The sequence below is a fragment of the Callithrix jacchus genome, chromosome 1 (assembly GCF_049354715.1).
Source record: "Callithrix jacchus isolate 240 chromosome 1, calJac240_pri, whole genome shotgun sequence".
Taxonomy (NCBI): domain Eukaryota; kingdom Metazoa; phylum Chordata; class Mammalia; order Primates; family Cebidae; genus Callithrix; species Callithrix jacchus.
In genome coordinates, this window is record NC_133502.1 from 114,805,017 (window position 1) to 114,821,023 (window position 16,007).

General features: G+C 37.9%; 1 protein-coding gene and 1 non-coding gene across 51 annotated transcripts in view; one reads left to right on the plus strand and one right to left on the minus strand.

Moving 5' to 3' along the window:
* Nucleotides 1-16,007, minus strand: part of PTPRD (protein tyrosine phosphatase receptor type D) — a 2,336,513-nt gene that overhangs the window by 40,484 nt on the left and 2,280,022 nt on the right. The window lies entirely within an intron of this gene.
* Nucleotides 1,854-1,957, plus strand: LOC118148069 (U6 spliceosomal RNA). The gene has a single exon (XR_004734853.1). It is a non-coding gene; the product is annotated as a U6 spliceosomal RNA (small nuclear RNA).

A 16,007-nucleotide genomic window follows, 5' to 3' on the forward strand; every position in this document is an offset into this window, starting at 1 on the left:
CAGTTATGTAATGAGTTTCTCTGAAAAATGGAAAATGAATTGCCATTTAACAAACACTGCCTGGAATATTGACAATTGAAGCTATGTGATTTGTGCTTGGGGGGGGGGTTCATTATACATTCTCTCCACTTTGGGGTATGTTTGAAAATGACCAAACTAAAAAAATTCTGAAAAAACAGCCTCCTTTGTTTTCCCTTAAGGTAAAGCACTTCCTAAATGTAAAGTCCCCCACAGGGCAGAAATAACAAGAGGATCTTGTTCAGACCCATTCACCTTCTTCCAATAGCTAGGACTGAACCTCAGTTTCTTAGGCCACAGCCAAACTATGATATGATGAAGCTTTAGCAGAGAACTGTGTGACTTGATAAGATTGCCCATGTAGAAATGCAGGCAGAGAACTCAGCAAGAGATATGAAGACCACATTAAGAATTTGTACCTTTGTACATTATTTAGGCCACAAAGCTTCACTCTAAAAATGACTTACATGCAGAATTATGTCTGATATAAAAAATGTATTTTTTCCAAAGCCTTCAGAAAATATAAACATAACAACAAAGGCATACATACCTATCTCTTATAACTGGAATACATTCACAGAGCTCCTTACTGAATTCTGGAAATGGTTTTGCTAAGCTTGTAGCTTTACTATTGTACCCACAATAAGTTTGTGTTTAATTGAACCAAGATAGCAAATGGATTTCAGACTATAGTACCTCAGAGAAAATAGTCTGAAACCAGGTCAATCATTTTCAGGCACACAAAAGGGGGATGAAATACTAACCACAGATTGTAAAGGATTTCTGTGGTTTGTAACATGATTGGTTATGGTTTTTCAAATCTAAGTAGTGAGCATGAGTCCAGACTGAGAAAGACTCTGCCCAACTGATTAGAACTGGAGTTGGGTTCAGGTTGACAAAGTCAGAGTTTAGGATATGAAGAATGACTGACCATCTATAAGCCAAAATTTGGACTGAAGTTGTTCCTTCAAAGAAACAGAGAAAATTTTTTATAATGAATTCCAGAAAACCAATCATCATCATCATGATCATCACCAAAATAAACGAGCACGTAATCTACCAGATTTTATTTCGTTTTCCTCTGAGAAGAAGATGCCATTGGCAAATGACCAGACTGTTCTCTACTTTCCTACAGAAATATAACTTAAGTCAAATAAGTGACCTGCAGAAGATCATACAGCTTTAGGCTAGTCCAATTGCTCTTATTTTTCTACATTTCTACAATGATCATTTTTTATCCTGAAACCCAAATATGTAGTGAAAGTCATGACATTCAGAGTTGTTTTTATTAGGACACACTTAAAATGCAGATTTAAAGATCCAGGAGCTTCATTTATCAGTTTACATTTTAAAATTGCCCACTATATATGCAATCGCCTACTGCTTTAGGAAGTATTTTATTTTTACCAGCATTTTAGAGCACGTGTAAAACACAGCTTATATTTGGAGACCATCCATGGTCTTTGTTCATATGAAAATCCAACAACCCTACCTCTTGATAAAATTTGGAGGCTTACCATTATGACCAACTGAGATTGCATCTTATATATATTTATCTTTTCTATTCATTTATGGTATTCACTCTGAGCTTGGAGGGCAGTGTAATTTTAAAAACCCAGCATCTTCAAATAATCTGTATTTAGGCAACACATAGGTCAATCTCAATATAAGCTCTGCTTCAGTGACAAAGAGGAGGCTTACTGCAGTGAAGTGAAAAATTACAGACAGAAAAAGGTACTCCAGTTCACTCTTACATACACATCTGGGGGTAGTTTTAGAGGAAAAGGCAAATCAATGAGGTGAAAGTGGCAACAACAACACAAAATCAGGTGGCCGTGCTCGCTTCGGCAGCACATATACTAAAATTGGAATGATACAGAGATTAGCATGGCCCCTGTACAAGGATGACACGCAAATTCGTGAAGCATTCCATATTTTTACTGAATGGGCAAAAACTGAAAGCATTCCCTTTGAAATCTGGCACATGACAATGATGCCCTCTCTCACCACTCCTATTCAATATAGGATTGGAAGTTCTAGCCAGAGCAATCAGGCAAGAAAAAGAAATAAAGGGTATACTATTAGGAAAAGAGAAAGTGAAACTGTCTCTATTTGCAGATGACATGATTGTATATTTAGAAGACCCCATTGTCTCAGCCCAAAATCATCTCCTGATACTGATAAGCAACTTCAGCAAAATCTCAGGATATAAAATCAATGTGCAAAAATCACAAGTATTCCTACACACCAATAAGAGACTTAAAGAGAGCCAAATCAAGAACGAACTACCATTCACAATTGCTATAAAGAGAATAAAATACCTAGGAATACAACTAACAAAGAATGTAAAGGACCTCTTCAAGGAGAACTACAAACCACTGCTCAACAAAATAAGAGAGGACACAAACGGAGAAACATTCCATGTTCATGGTTAGGAAGAATCAACATCGTGAAAATGGCCATAGTGCCCAAAGTAATTTACAGATTCAACGCTATCCCTCTTGAGCTACCAATGACCTTCTTTACAGAACTGGAAAAGTACTCCTTAAACTTCATATGGAACCAAAAGAGAGCCTGCATAGCCAAGTCCATTCTAAGCAAAAAGAATAAAGCGGGAGGCATCACACTACCTGACTTCAAACTATACTGGCAAGGCTACAGTAATCAAAACAGCATGGCACTGGTACGAAAACAGAGGTACAGACCAAAGAAACAGAACAGAGGCCTCAGAGGCAACACCACACACATCTACAACCATCTGATCTTTGACAAACCTGACCAAAACAAGCAATGGGGAAATGATTCCCTGTTTAATAAATGGTGTTGGGAAAACTGGCTAGCCACGTGCACAAAGCAGAAACTGGACCCCTTCCTGACACCTTACACTAAAATTAACTCCAGATGGACTAAAGACCTAAACATAAGACCTAACACCATAAAAACCCTAGAAGAAAATCTAGGCAAAACCATTCAGGACATAGGAGTAGGCAAGGACTTCATGAACAAAATACCAAAAGCATTGGCAACAAAAGCCAAAATAGACAAATGGGACCTAATCAAACTCCACAGCTTCTGCAGGCAAAAGAAACAGTCATTAGAGTGAATCGGCAACCATCAGAATGGGAAAACATTTTTGCAGTTTACCCATCTGACAAAGGGCTGATATCTAGAATTTACAAAGAACTAAAACAGATTTACAAGAAAAAAACCAAACAGGCCCATTCAAAAGTGAGCGAAGGATATGAACAAAAAGAAGACATACACGAAGCCAACAAACATATGAAAAAATGCTCATCATCACTGGTCATTAGAGAGATGCAAATCAAAAATACATTGAGATACCATCTCACACCAGTTAGAATGGCGATCATTAAAAAATCTGGAGACAACAGATGCTGGAGAGGATGTGGAGAAATAGGAACACTTTTACCCTGCTGGTGGGAGGGTAAATTAGTTCAGCCATTGTGGAAGACAGTGTGGCGATTCCTCAAGGTCCTAGAGATAGAAATTCCATTTGACCCAGCAATCCCATTACTGGGTATATATCCAAAGGATTATAAATCGTTCTACTATAAGGACACATGCACACGAATGTTCATTGCAGCACTGTTTACAATAGCAAAGACCTGGAACCAACCCAAATGCCCATCAGTGACAGACTGGACAGGGAAAATGTGGCACATATACACCATGGAATACTATGCAGCCATAAAAAATGATAAGTTTGTGTCCTTTGTATGGACATGAATGAACCTGGAAACCATCATTCTCAACAAACTGACACAAGAACAGAAAATCAAACACCGCATGTTCTCACTCATTGGCAGGTGTTGAACAATGAGAACACATGGACACAGGGAGGGGAGCATCACACACTGGGGTCTGTTGGAGGGAAACAGGGGAGGGACAGCACGGGGTGGGGAGTTGGGGAGGGATAACATGGGGAGAAATGCCAGATATAGGTGATGGGGTGGAAGGCAGCAAATCACACTGCCATGTGTGTACCTATGCAACAATCTTACATGTTCTTCACATGTACCCCCAAACCTAAAATGAAATTGAAAAAAAAAAAATCAGGTGGCCATTTTGAAAAAAATTAAAAGGCCTTTTTTCCTCCTCTTTTACCTATTTTATAGATTGATCAAAACACCCTCATTTTGGGATGTAGTTAGGCATTTTGCTCTTCTCATCCATTTGTATGAAGGACATTCACACTGCACTTAACCAGGTGATGAGGATAGAGCAGTGAGAAAGAGATCAGTAAGACTTTGCAGGCTCCTCGATGTTATATTGGGGCTCAAAAGTTTGATGGGATAACTTGGAAAGTCCAGCGACTTAGTAGAGTTTGAAGACACCCTTCACCCCCAGTTATGTTTTGCATCCAAAACAGATCTTTTTGTTAGCTCAATTTATCATCCTTTACTTTGTCTTCGGCATAGAGAATGCTTACATATGCAGGCTTTTATTTCAAAAGGGATTCTCTTCTCTCTGATTTTGGTGTCACTTCATACATTTCTGTAACAAGAAACTCTCTCAGCAGCTGTACTTACGTTAGAGAGGCAAATTCACCTTATTAATGCTAGTTATCAAGGCAAAGGGTTTAAAAATACTTGCTAAACATTTGTTTATTTATATAAAAGATTTCAGAGTTTTACACAGCTAAATTTAGGCATATAACAAACACTGTGAGTGTGTGAAACAAATATAAATGATTCTAGCAGATGGCATGGTCAGAAGCAAAGGGTGTGCGAGTGTGAGAAATAAATAGCACACATCCAAATTGAGAGAGCTGAATGGCTATAATTGTAGCACATCTACAGTGGAATCAAGAAGGTCATTTACATTACGTTAAGAAATGCAGAAGCAGAGTCTTATATAAGCGTGATACACAAAATGGAGATTTGGCACATGGGTTACCTTTGGACAATGTACCACACACAGTTTTTATTTCGGTTCCAGCCGAAAAACAATATTGACAAATTTCTTTCTCTCTTTGCTTCCTACTTTATTCAATAGAAGAGGTAACAATAGCATCTGCTGCAGTTGGCTGGAGCCTGAGAGGAGGAAATTGTAGATGATGGGCCTCCCAGGCATATCGACACTAAAAGGCTCATGCTACAGCCACGGCACAGCCAGGGTAGTGCTCCAACGGGAGCGGCAGATACACCAGGCAGCCACTGTGAACCAGAGCAGGGCCTGCCAAGACAGCATGTAAAGTAATTTTGAGTGGCCTGAAGTGCTTTCCACCATCACAACTACAGGAACTGCTGCAAGGCAGGGCAAGTTTATCTTTGACATCTTCTCCCATCTCCATTTAGCATTGTTCTAGGATTTTCTGCTGCTGTGGCTGCACTGACCATATGGATGCCCAGTGCATTCGGGGTGCTCCCTGGCTACCCATCAGCCTTTCTTTCCATTAGTCATGGGCTTGAAGATCTGGGATACTTAATTGGATCTAATGTGTCAAAATTACCTACTTCAGCCGTCTTGGTGTCAAACATAACACTTCCGCTAGTTATACGGATGCTTTTTGGTTATTTTCCTAATGTATCTAGAAAATGTTAAGGGATTCCTTAATCAAGTTAATTTGAACAAAATTTTAAGGACCCTACTCAGTAGACAACATACTAGACCAGCAGTCTGAGGACGTGAGTCCAGCAGAATTCTATGGGAAAGCTGTCCACCTCATTGGCCTAATTTTGTTTTCTCCACTCTGAAATTTAAAAAAATTCAAAACAAAAAAGCAAAGGCTTCAGGAGGGGAAGTGGTCTGAGAGGCTGGAAATGCCCCTTTCAGGTTTATGATTCACTGTGAATGAATCACAGTCCTGTTTCTGAGTTCAAAAAGAGGCCTACTAGCCCCGTAAATCCTGAATAACAGGAAGATGTAAAGGAAATATTTCTGAGTCAGGATGAAAGGAGAGTTAAGAGCACATAAGCTGATATTGTACTAGCAGTAATCAGGTAGAAGTTATGAAATACATTGTTTGAGAATGGACTTGTTTCCTACTTACCTATTTCATATACTATTTAGAAACCCTGTATTTTGGGGTCATCCAGCCTGATGAGGAAAAGCTACACTGTATTTAGCCAGGCTAATGAGCATAGAGAGCAGAGTTCCACCAGTCCAGTAAATAAGGTTCAGCAATGTCTCACTCACAGGTAGAATAAACGAGGTCATAAATTAGTTGTTGTTTTCCCGTCAAAAGGTGAAGTCTGCTTCCCTACTCCTTAAATCTGGAATGGCCCCTGACTTGTTTTAAACCAAGGAATGTGGTAAAAGCCTTTGTCTCAAAAGGCCTTGTAGCTTCCCCTTTATGTCGTTAGAACCTTGAGCCCACTGGACCGTGATGAAAGGCCTTGGGGAGAAAGAGAGACCCCATCTGGCCTTCCTAGTCCTTCAAGCTGACTGAGAAAAAAAGCTCAGGAGAGACCAGCAGAACATCCATATCCTGCCCCAAGTAAACCCACAGATCTGTGAGAAATAACAGATGACTGTGGTTTTAAGCCACTGTGTCTTGGGTTGGTATCTGTAGGTAGCAGTGCTAACTGATAGACATACCATCCGTTCTGCCAACTCCTATTGCACACAGGTGTACCAGAAACAAAAAGACGGTTATAGTATTTTAGAACATGATTCACTGCTCAACACCAAAACAAATGAACAAAAACAGAGAAAAGAAACATTCTCAAAATACTCGTAATTCTCATAATCCTCTCCCTTTCAGATTATTAAAAGAAATTTGAGCATGTGGCTATTTATCCTCAGAATTGAACAGTCACTGTTAATCCTGCCCGCTTTTATCTGGTTCATCTTTTTTTAATATACTAGAGATTGACAAACCACAGACTCAGCAAGGACTACCATGCACTGATGAAACACTTAACTGCTGCCTCTCCCTTGAACTGCAATGTAGAGACATTTTGAGGGAAGCAGAAGAGGTATAGAGGGAGGTGAGATGGGAAGACAGAGAAAAAGAGAGGCTGCTCATGTCCCTTGAAAGAAGGTACAAAAAAAAAAACACAAAAAATATTTAAGTATTTGATAAGCAACTTATCTTTGGTACATTTTTATGATTTAAAAATGAAGTGTGCTGTCCCAGAAATCTGTACCCTCAAAAATCAAAGGGCAAAGAATTTCAGGAACCTGCAAGCCTGGGCAGGAGGTCTGACAATGTGACTCACTTTCCTTCCATTCATCTCATCTGTTATCTTTGGCCTCCACTAAACAATAAAAAAGGGACAGTCACTAAGTCATATGCCACTTGAGGGCACTCCTGGGGCTTACTGTTTGGGACTGCCAAAATGCCGGACGTCATCCCAACTGTGAATATGAAGCAAGGTGACTGATATCATAGCACAAAAGACTAGCATTGATCAACTCCAAAGAGCATGGCCCTTACAAGGAGCCATTATGAGAGGATGAAGACTTCCTGCAGCAATGCTGCCATGGTGCAAAAAATACTTTTGGAACTCCTTTCAGGCAGTACAGTTGAACACCTATAGCCTGTTCTTTTGAATTCAGTAATGGCGGCACATCTTTGTCCTTGAAGGTGGATTTATTTATTTATTTTTCTGGTGCCAAGAGACACCTGGAACCAAGTGTCTGGTTTCTATGGTTAGAGACCAAGGTAAGAAACACTATTAGATGACTTTTCAAGCAATGATCCGAGTTCTCTGTATACTTTAAAAGGTTATAATTAAAGTAAGTATCACAAAGAAGTTCTCCAAATGTTTAAAATAAGAGAGCCATTCAAATAAGCTTTTTTTAAAAAAAGCTAAAAGCTTTGAGGTGGGCTATCATTTGGAAACAATAATTCTTCCAAAATTAAAAATCAGTTTTATTACCATAAACAGTGGTTTTCACCTAGGGTTTGGCTATGCCTAGAACATTTTTTATTGTAACAATATGGGGAAGGGGGGTAAGGGTGAGACGTGTTACTGGCATCTGGTGAGCAAAGCCCAGGGCTGCTGCTAAACATCCTACAATGTATGGGACAGCTCTCATAGCAAAAATTCCATGATCGAAAATGTCCAAACTGCTGAAGATGAGAAAGCCTGTTTATAGAAACAATTGGTTCTAATAAGCAAAGCATTTATTTTAGTGCTATGAAATAATTATAACAGTACTTAACACATTATTCCATGTTATATATTCCAGTTGCCACCCATATTCTATGGTAATGTATACATGCACATGTTTTCTATTCTTCTGAATCACGAATGACCTACAACTCAAACTCACATTTCAGAAAATATAATAGTACTCTTTGTTGGTATTAAGAGGCAACTCAAATAACGATTTGAGGTAAAACAACAATTTTTAAAAGTCAGTAACTGTAAACATTTGTTGACTTCTTTCTACATAACAGGCTAATTTATCACTTTACACAACTCCTATTTAATCTTTATAAACAATACTGTGAAAGAAATACCACTAATATCCCCGTGTTACTGATCAGGAAATTGAGTCTTAGAAAGATTATTTAATGTGCTCAAGGTCACGGATGCAGTAAATAGTACCACTGAGATTTGAACTCCGTTTCTTGAACAGTTTCAATTGCGGAGTTTGCACTACCAGGCATTACTGGGTCCGAAGAGCAGCTCTGTCTGCTAGAAGCCACGTCATTTGTAGGTTAGGGACAGTTCAACTCTCATTTGCAAGATACAAATTGAGCAACATGGAAAGTGGTAGTATGGTAGACACAGAGAGTACAAAGGGGATCTTCTCCAGACTCAGCTTACTAGTGAAGTACGTGTTCTTCGGCAAAGCACTTAACTTCTCAGAGTCTCCATCTCCTTAGCTGGAGTCTGAGGACAGTAATAATACACATCTGCCACCCTTACCGTAAATATCAAATCAAGTAAGTAATGGGGAGATGCTCAGTAAACAGTCACTTACAACACAAAAGTGAGTTTGTTGCTATTCTTAGGCACAAAATGGGAATAGGATTGGTGATAGGTTCTCAGTTGCCCCTGAAGGAACCTTCATCATACAGACCTGACAGTTAAGACTGACAGACTTTGAAGTTAGTTTTGCACTACTATTGGCCTCTCCTCTCCTCCACTCTATTTATATCTATCATGCTTCTTTTCAAATAAATTCTCCATTTAATCAGGCCATCAGAGAGCTCTTCCTAGTACCTCAACTTCTCCATTTTGAGTTTTACACTTTATACCTACCTGGGGACACTATGCAATTCCTTTTAATGGCTTTTTGTGTGTGTGTGTGTTCCATTACCTTTAAACTATTTTAGTTGAAGTAAGGTATTTTTCTCTTATAGGAGTGTGCCATCAATAGATTGAAGACCCAGCCTCCTGTTTTATATCACTATGTTGTTTCATAAACTAAGCATTTGCTTCTTATACAGAATTATTGGCGTATAGAAACAGAATGTGGCATAATGAGTTCCACATGGTATAATGTGCCTCACCTTAAAAGGTTTCCATAAATAACAACATAATTTGGACACTCCACCCATTCTTATCGAGAGATGCTGGCATTTTTAACAATCCCACCTTTCATCTACAGAAGGCTAGCATCTCCTATTACCTAATTTACATATGAAAATAAACCCTAGGTTTAAGGAAAATATGGGTCTACGGTTCATATTTGTCAGCATCTCAAAACTATCACATGCTTTTGCAATACTTGTGGTCTTTGATCTGGAGAAATTTGAATGGAATATTAGAAGAAATAAAGAATGGAATTTAGGATGAATGGTTAAAATGCATTAAACAATTTTGCACAGCACTCTTAGCTTCTTTGGATCACAAGGTCTTTTGCTTTTATGCTCTTATGCAATGCTTTCCAAAATCTTTTGACTTTGAAAAGTCCATTTTCATCAATATTGGGTTCAGCTTAGGGGTACATGGTTATGCTATCAATATGGCCTACATAGTTTCCCGGTTGTGTTTCCACAGGCAAAGTCAAAAAGTATTATGAAGATTGGAGCTTAGGAGTTTCTGGAACCCCAAACTGGCATCTGATGTTTACTGGACCACTTTAGTGGCCTGCTGGTGCTTCTAGGACATTATTGATCTATACTTGGTATGCAGTGCCTATTCCTTCTAGTTTTGAAGAGTGGTTTGAGTCTATGATTGTGATAAGATTTAAGTGACACTCAGGAAACTTATTTTATTTTCCTTGAGATTGTTTCATTTAGAAGATCAATTCAGGAGTTGTGATCTATCCCCATTCCAATGTTTTTCATAAATGAGCATGTTTCCCTTACAAAGAAAAAGTCTTTGTCTTAAAAGAGTTAATGTGACATGAGATTTAGTATCATGGGTCAAGGTTTTATAACTGATTCACTGAAATTATAGCTTTTCCCCAATGTATTCATTCCTAACAAATGCAAATACTCAGAGCAAATCGGTTGTCATATCCCTTTGGTACTAGAATATAAACTTTATAGAACATGTGGTTTAGAAAGTAAGCCACACATTATTCTATAAAACAACATAAAAAGCAAGGCTCAAAAGGGGAACAAAATGGCCTTAGTTTCTAAGGGAAAGACTAAGATGATATAGGAAAATGTAATGCATGACCTCTATGAAAATGCAAGTTTAATGAATAGAAAGTTCTTCTCCAAAATCAAACTTCATAAACAAGATAAAAACAATATTGTAAGTATATGTGTGTGTGTGTGTGTGTGTGTGTACGTGTTTCATGAAGAGAAAATGGCAAATATCTATTTGACAACCTTTACACATGTATAGTAAAGAGTTAAGTGTAAGGGACTAGGTGGTCTCTGCAATATGAAGAATAAGAACTGGATGTAATGATAGATAAACAGGCCACAGACTTTGAAACCAGGATGAAATGTATATGCCATATGACCTTGAACAAATCACTTACTACCTCCCTGTGCTTAATGCTCTTTGCAAGCAAAATATATTATTTTCTGGATCATATGACTGCTCAGTAATACTTGGAAAACAGTAATGACTCCATGACTGGTTGCTATTATAATTATGTTCAAGCAATTAAGGAATCAAAGAGACTCACATGCTAGCAATTGCCTTTGATTTAGAAAGAGTGAAAGAAAGGCTAGAATATGGCAGTATGGTATGGAATAAGAAAGGAAGGAGTGACTCATTCTGACCGGATCAACAGGGACAGCTTGACAGAGAATGACCCCAAGAGGGGACAGCAGAAGGGGGAGCTAAAAACTATCATGGGACCTAAAGTCTGCAGAATCTGCCTGATTTATGGGGCCACGGGGAACATAATGGCCTTGCCACCACTAGTAGTATGAGCTCAGGCAAGTACGTGGATCTCACTTGACCTCTGCTGTTTTTTCTTCTGTGAAATGGGAGAATAATGTTTCTTCTTATAAATACCATTGGAAGGGAAAAGCAGTAACATATATAAAGCACTTACAAAGGGCCTTTTCAGTTGACATGAGAGAATATTTGATGTTGAATAAGGGCTCAACGATCCTGAACTGTTAGTATGGCTACAGAATGGGGAACTATATCTACATGTAATCATGGAATAGACAGTATGTGAAAGAATAAGAAATGTAGAGTAATAGAAAAAGCAATTCAGAAACAGTTATAAGGCAAAAGCAATTTAAAATAATTAATCTCTCATAACAAAATTGCCCAATATAAAGGGATACAAATATAGTCTCTTGCGTTAAAAAACAAACCAAAAAAACCAGTCCAGCCTTGAAACTCTCTTACTATTTTTGTAAAAATTACTAAAATGCCAGATGAAATTCAACAAACTTGTACAAGCAATTATTAAGTACCTACTAAGGTATAAGAGCTGGGGTAAAAATGTATATAAGCCATTACTCATTCCTTCTAAGATCTCAAGGCACATTTGATTTGCACACGTACAGCTAAACATGCAAAGAATGAACCTATTCTGTGAGAATTTAGGGAACAAAGTATTTAATTCTTCCTGTGGGAAGAGGAATGGGGAATAAGCTTCAAACGCTTCTCCAGAGTTACAATTCAAATGTCTACATAATGAAGTAATTTCATAACTGTGTATTAAATAATAGGGAGTGGGAAGGGTTTGGAAAACTGGATAGCGCACTCCAGCTTAGAGAAATTCATGCTCTAATTTTTAAAAAATTATCATGTATATCAAAAAAACCATTTGAAGTCAGTTTGCAACCTTTGCAATACAAAAAGGAAGTGCTATTTAAGTTGGATTATGTATCAAGGTTGAACATCATCAGGTAGAGAAGGGGAACTGTTGAAATTCTAGACCAGATAAACATCTTTTGTTGAAAGCCAGATAAGAAGATACTTGGAATGTGCAGTTATCAGAAGATGGGCCAGGGAGTCAACAATGAGGTGTGAAGGGTGAGATCAGCCTAGATTACAAAAGGCCATGAATGCAATGATAAGCAGTTAAGCCCTCATCTTGAAGGCATCAAGGACCAGGCATTAAGTTCCTTTAACAGCATCATTTTAAGAGTTCAAGGGTTTCTCAGGTCTTTATACAAACAGATGTACTATTATAAATGATTCTCTCTAACATATAGTATCAACATATTCTCTCTTGCTGAGAAAAGTCTTAGGAAATTACCATAGTGGAAAATATGTACATTTGAAAAAGCCCATTCAATTAATGATTTGTATAAACATTTGCTATTTAATAAAATGGATGGCTCAGGTTACACAGATTATATCCAAGTTCATGTTGAATTTTTCTTCTGAGAGTTCTAAATATACATACAGCTTTAAAAAGGTACACAGTAATGAATAATTATTAATAATGTAAAATTACTGCATACTTCTATATGCTATGCACTATCCTAAGTGCTGTATATGTAACTATTTTATGTCATGTTGCTTAATTTTTATAAAATTCTCATTGCTATATACAGTGTTACCCCATTTTACCGGTGAAGAAACAGAGGTCAAATAATTTGTCCAAAGGCATGCACCCAGTAAGTAAACAAGCTGACGTTTTACTTGAGCAGTCTATCTCTCCAGGGTGTGTACTCTCAACGTAGAGATTCTATGCTCTATATGAACTGATGGATAACTAGAGTTGGCCTTTCCTTGTTCGCCTGTTGAACCAGGCCTTCTTTCTCTTAGGAGTGTGGTAGACTCTGTCCTCCTTGACCTTCTGAGGTCCTATCTGCTCTTGTTGCACTGGGGTATCCCTAAAATTCTTTCTTTTGGTTGATTGTTAGAATTTCTTTTATTTAATGGCTTATTTTTGTACTACCATAATTGTCTTTTTCTGTACTACGCCCCCAGTCCCACCATTTTTGGGCTACTACCTGACTTCTTTAAAATCTCCTCCATTCTAACAGGACATTTTGAGCAGAAGGCTTGGATCTACTTTGTCACTACCTCTTTATTACAGAAAAAAAAAAAACAACTTTGGTACATAATGAAAGAAATCACAACACAAAATACAGTATTTATATTCCAGACTATTTTTTGTGATTTCACGGTTAACCGTGATCAGGATCCCTTTGTAACACGGCTACTGTGGCCTTTTGCATAGTTTCTTTCTGCTTAGAAATGGTTCCTAAACTAGCATTTTTGGGATGCTACACTCGTAACTGTCATTTAGAATGACTTTAATCTGCTGCTTTGTCACAAAAAATTATGCTGTCCAGTTTTAACTTGACTTGTATTCAACTCAAGGATTCATGATAATATGCATGTTGACAATGTTGACATGACGCTCCTAAGTAAAGAGGCCAAAATTTCTTGCCAGACATATAAAATCACTGATGGGTAATTATTTCACAGAGCTCAGTTTATGCAGTTCCTTTCCCTCATTGTTTTGAAGTTGCTAACAAATTTCTTCCACCAATATACCTCCTCTTCTGTTGTTTGTTTCAATAAGAAGCTTCTCCAGAGCCTCAGGCACAGCACTTCCAAATGTCAGCAGCTATTAGCTCAGCACATTCATCTTTGTTTCCTTATTTCTCCTGAGTAGCCTGTCTTTCTCAGAGGTGAGTCCAGGTGGCTTAACATAACATGGATGTGTGTGTGTGTGTGTTTGTGTGTGTGTGAGTGTGTGTGAGTGTGTGTGGGTGTGTGCATTTTCTCAAAATGAGGCATTATAGCTATTTATCTTATCTCTCATACTTGCTATTAGCTTGCAAACATCTTTTTATCCCTCACAGTATCTAGCATGAAACCTATACCTTGCTACAGAGGGTGAACTGCATTTTAAAAATTAGGTCTTTATTGATCTATTGATCTGTGATTGATCTATTGATTAATTTATCAATCTACTGATCTATCTATCTCCGTTTTCTAGAGCCTCCACTTTATGGAAATGGGAAGAACATTTTGAGAAAGGGCAGATTCTGTATTTTGAAATGCAATTTGAAAAAAAACATCATGCTGTTTTTCAATGAACTTTCAAATTATGTGTCTCTAATTTTTGTTCCTATTATCTAAAACATATAATTACATGTGTGTGTGTGCAGAGACATGTGTGTGTGCACCATATTTTTGCCATCAGGCATATAAGGGCAACATTTCTTCTTCCAACCCCAATTTTCTGTTTCTCTATCCTTTGGCCAAAGTCTATCTGAAAACATTTCATGTGTTTCATGTGTGATTTTTGGAACCAAGTTCGGCTCTTACCAAGCAGAGGCACCATATAATCAGGTGCACTGGCTCTTTGAGGCCTGCAAAGAACTGGGTGTAACAGAGCATACAGACTCATCAAAGTAGCAGCTGAATTAAAACCAAAAGGCAGGAGAACCAGAAATCTCTTTCATGATGTAAAAGCACTTGCTCAAATTAAAAATAATTTTTAGTGTTTTACAGTCATGCAGAAGACTGCAACTACGTGGCCAGTCCTCAAAGGATCCTGTCTTGGATATAGGGAAACAAATATCTAGATAAGACTTGAGGTCGATTATGCCACCATACTCTAAAGCAAACTTTGTAGCCTCTGTGTTTTTTTTTTCTTTGAGACGGAGTTTCGCTCTTGATACCCAGGCTGGAGTGTAATGGTGCAATCTCGGCTCACCACAACCTCCGCCTCCTGGGTTCAGGCAATTCTCCTGCCTCAGCCTCCTGAGTAGCTGGGATTACAGGCATGCGCCACCATGCCCAGCTAATTTTTTGTATTTTTAGTAGAGATGGGGTTTCACCATGTTGACTAGGATGGTCTCGATCTCTTGACCTTGTGATCCACCCGCCTTGGCCTCCCAAAGTGCTGGGATTACAGGCTTGAGCCACCGCGCCGGGTCTAGCCTCTCACTTCTCTTGACCCAACATAATCCTCTTAACCCAACATACTGTTGTTATGAACATCAAACAAAAGCATACGGAACTGCTTTGAAATTAGTAACATACTCTACATAAATACAAGAGAATGTTATTACTGGTTTTTATCAAGGAAAACATTTGCTGGAAAAGAGTAACTTTATCCTGTTTGGAATTTGCCAGTCCACTGTTTAGTAATGAGCATTGTCGCATAATTTGGCTAGGTAAATTTCAGTGCTTTTATTCTGATCAATCCATTGACCCCATCTTCTAAAAAACTAGCCCTTTTCTAGGGTCTACATTATAGTACATTGTGGGGTATGAAAGAAAGTTATGGTATTAAGTCATGATAGAAGCTATTTGGATCGATGCTTTCTTGTGTTTTTCCTACACCCCAACACTTGTATTTTACTTGTCTGTGCAAGAAGCACTATTTTTTCATATTAGGATTACTCGGGTTATAAAGACCTATCATGAAGTCATATTACTATATATTTATATAGTAATAAATAGACTGTTATTACATAGCTTGAGTAGTCTGTTAGAAATGTTACTCAACAGGAACTCAAGCAACTGGAAGAAATCCGTTTAATATTTAAAAATCTTTAAACATTTATATATATTGCAGTCTGAGTGGTGATGTACATGTTAGTCAGATTTAAGCAAAAAATACACACTACATATTTCAAGAGAAACATAAGCTTATTATCTCTGAGTACATAACTTCTTCCAAATTATAGATCTTGTATATATTCTATTAAATGAATTTTAAAAAAT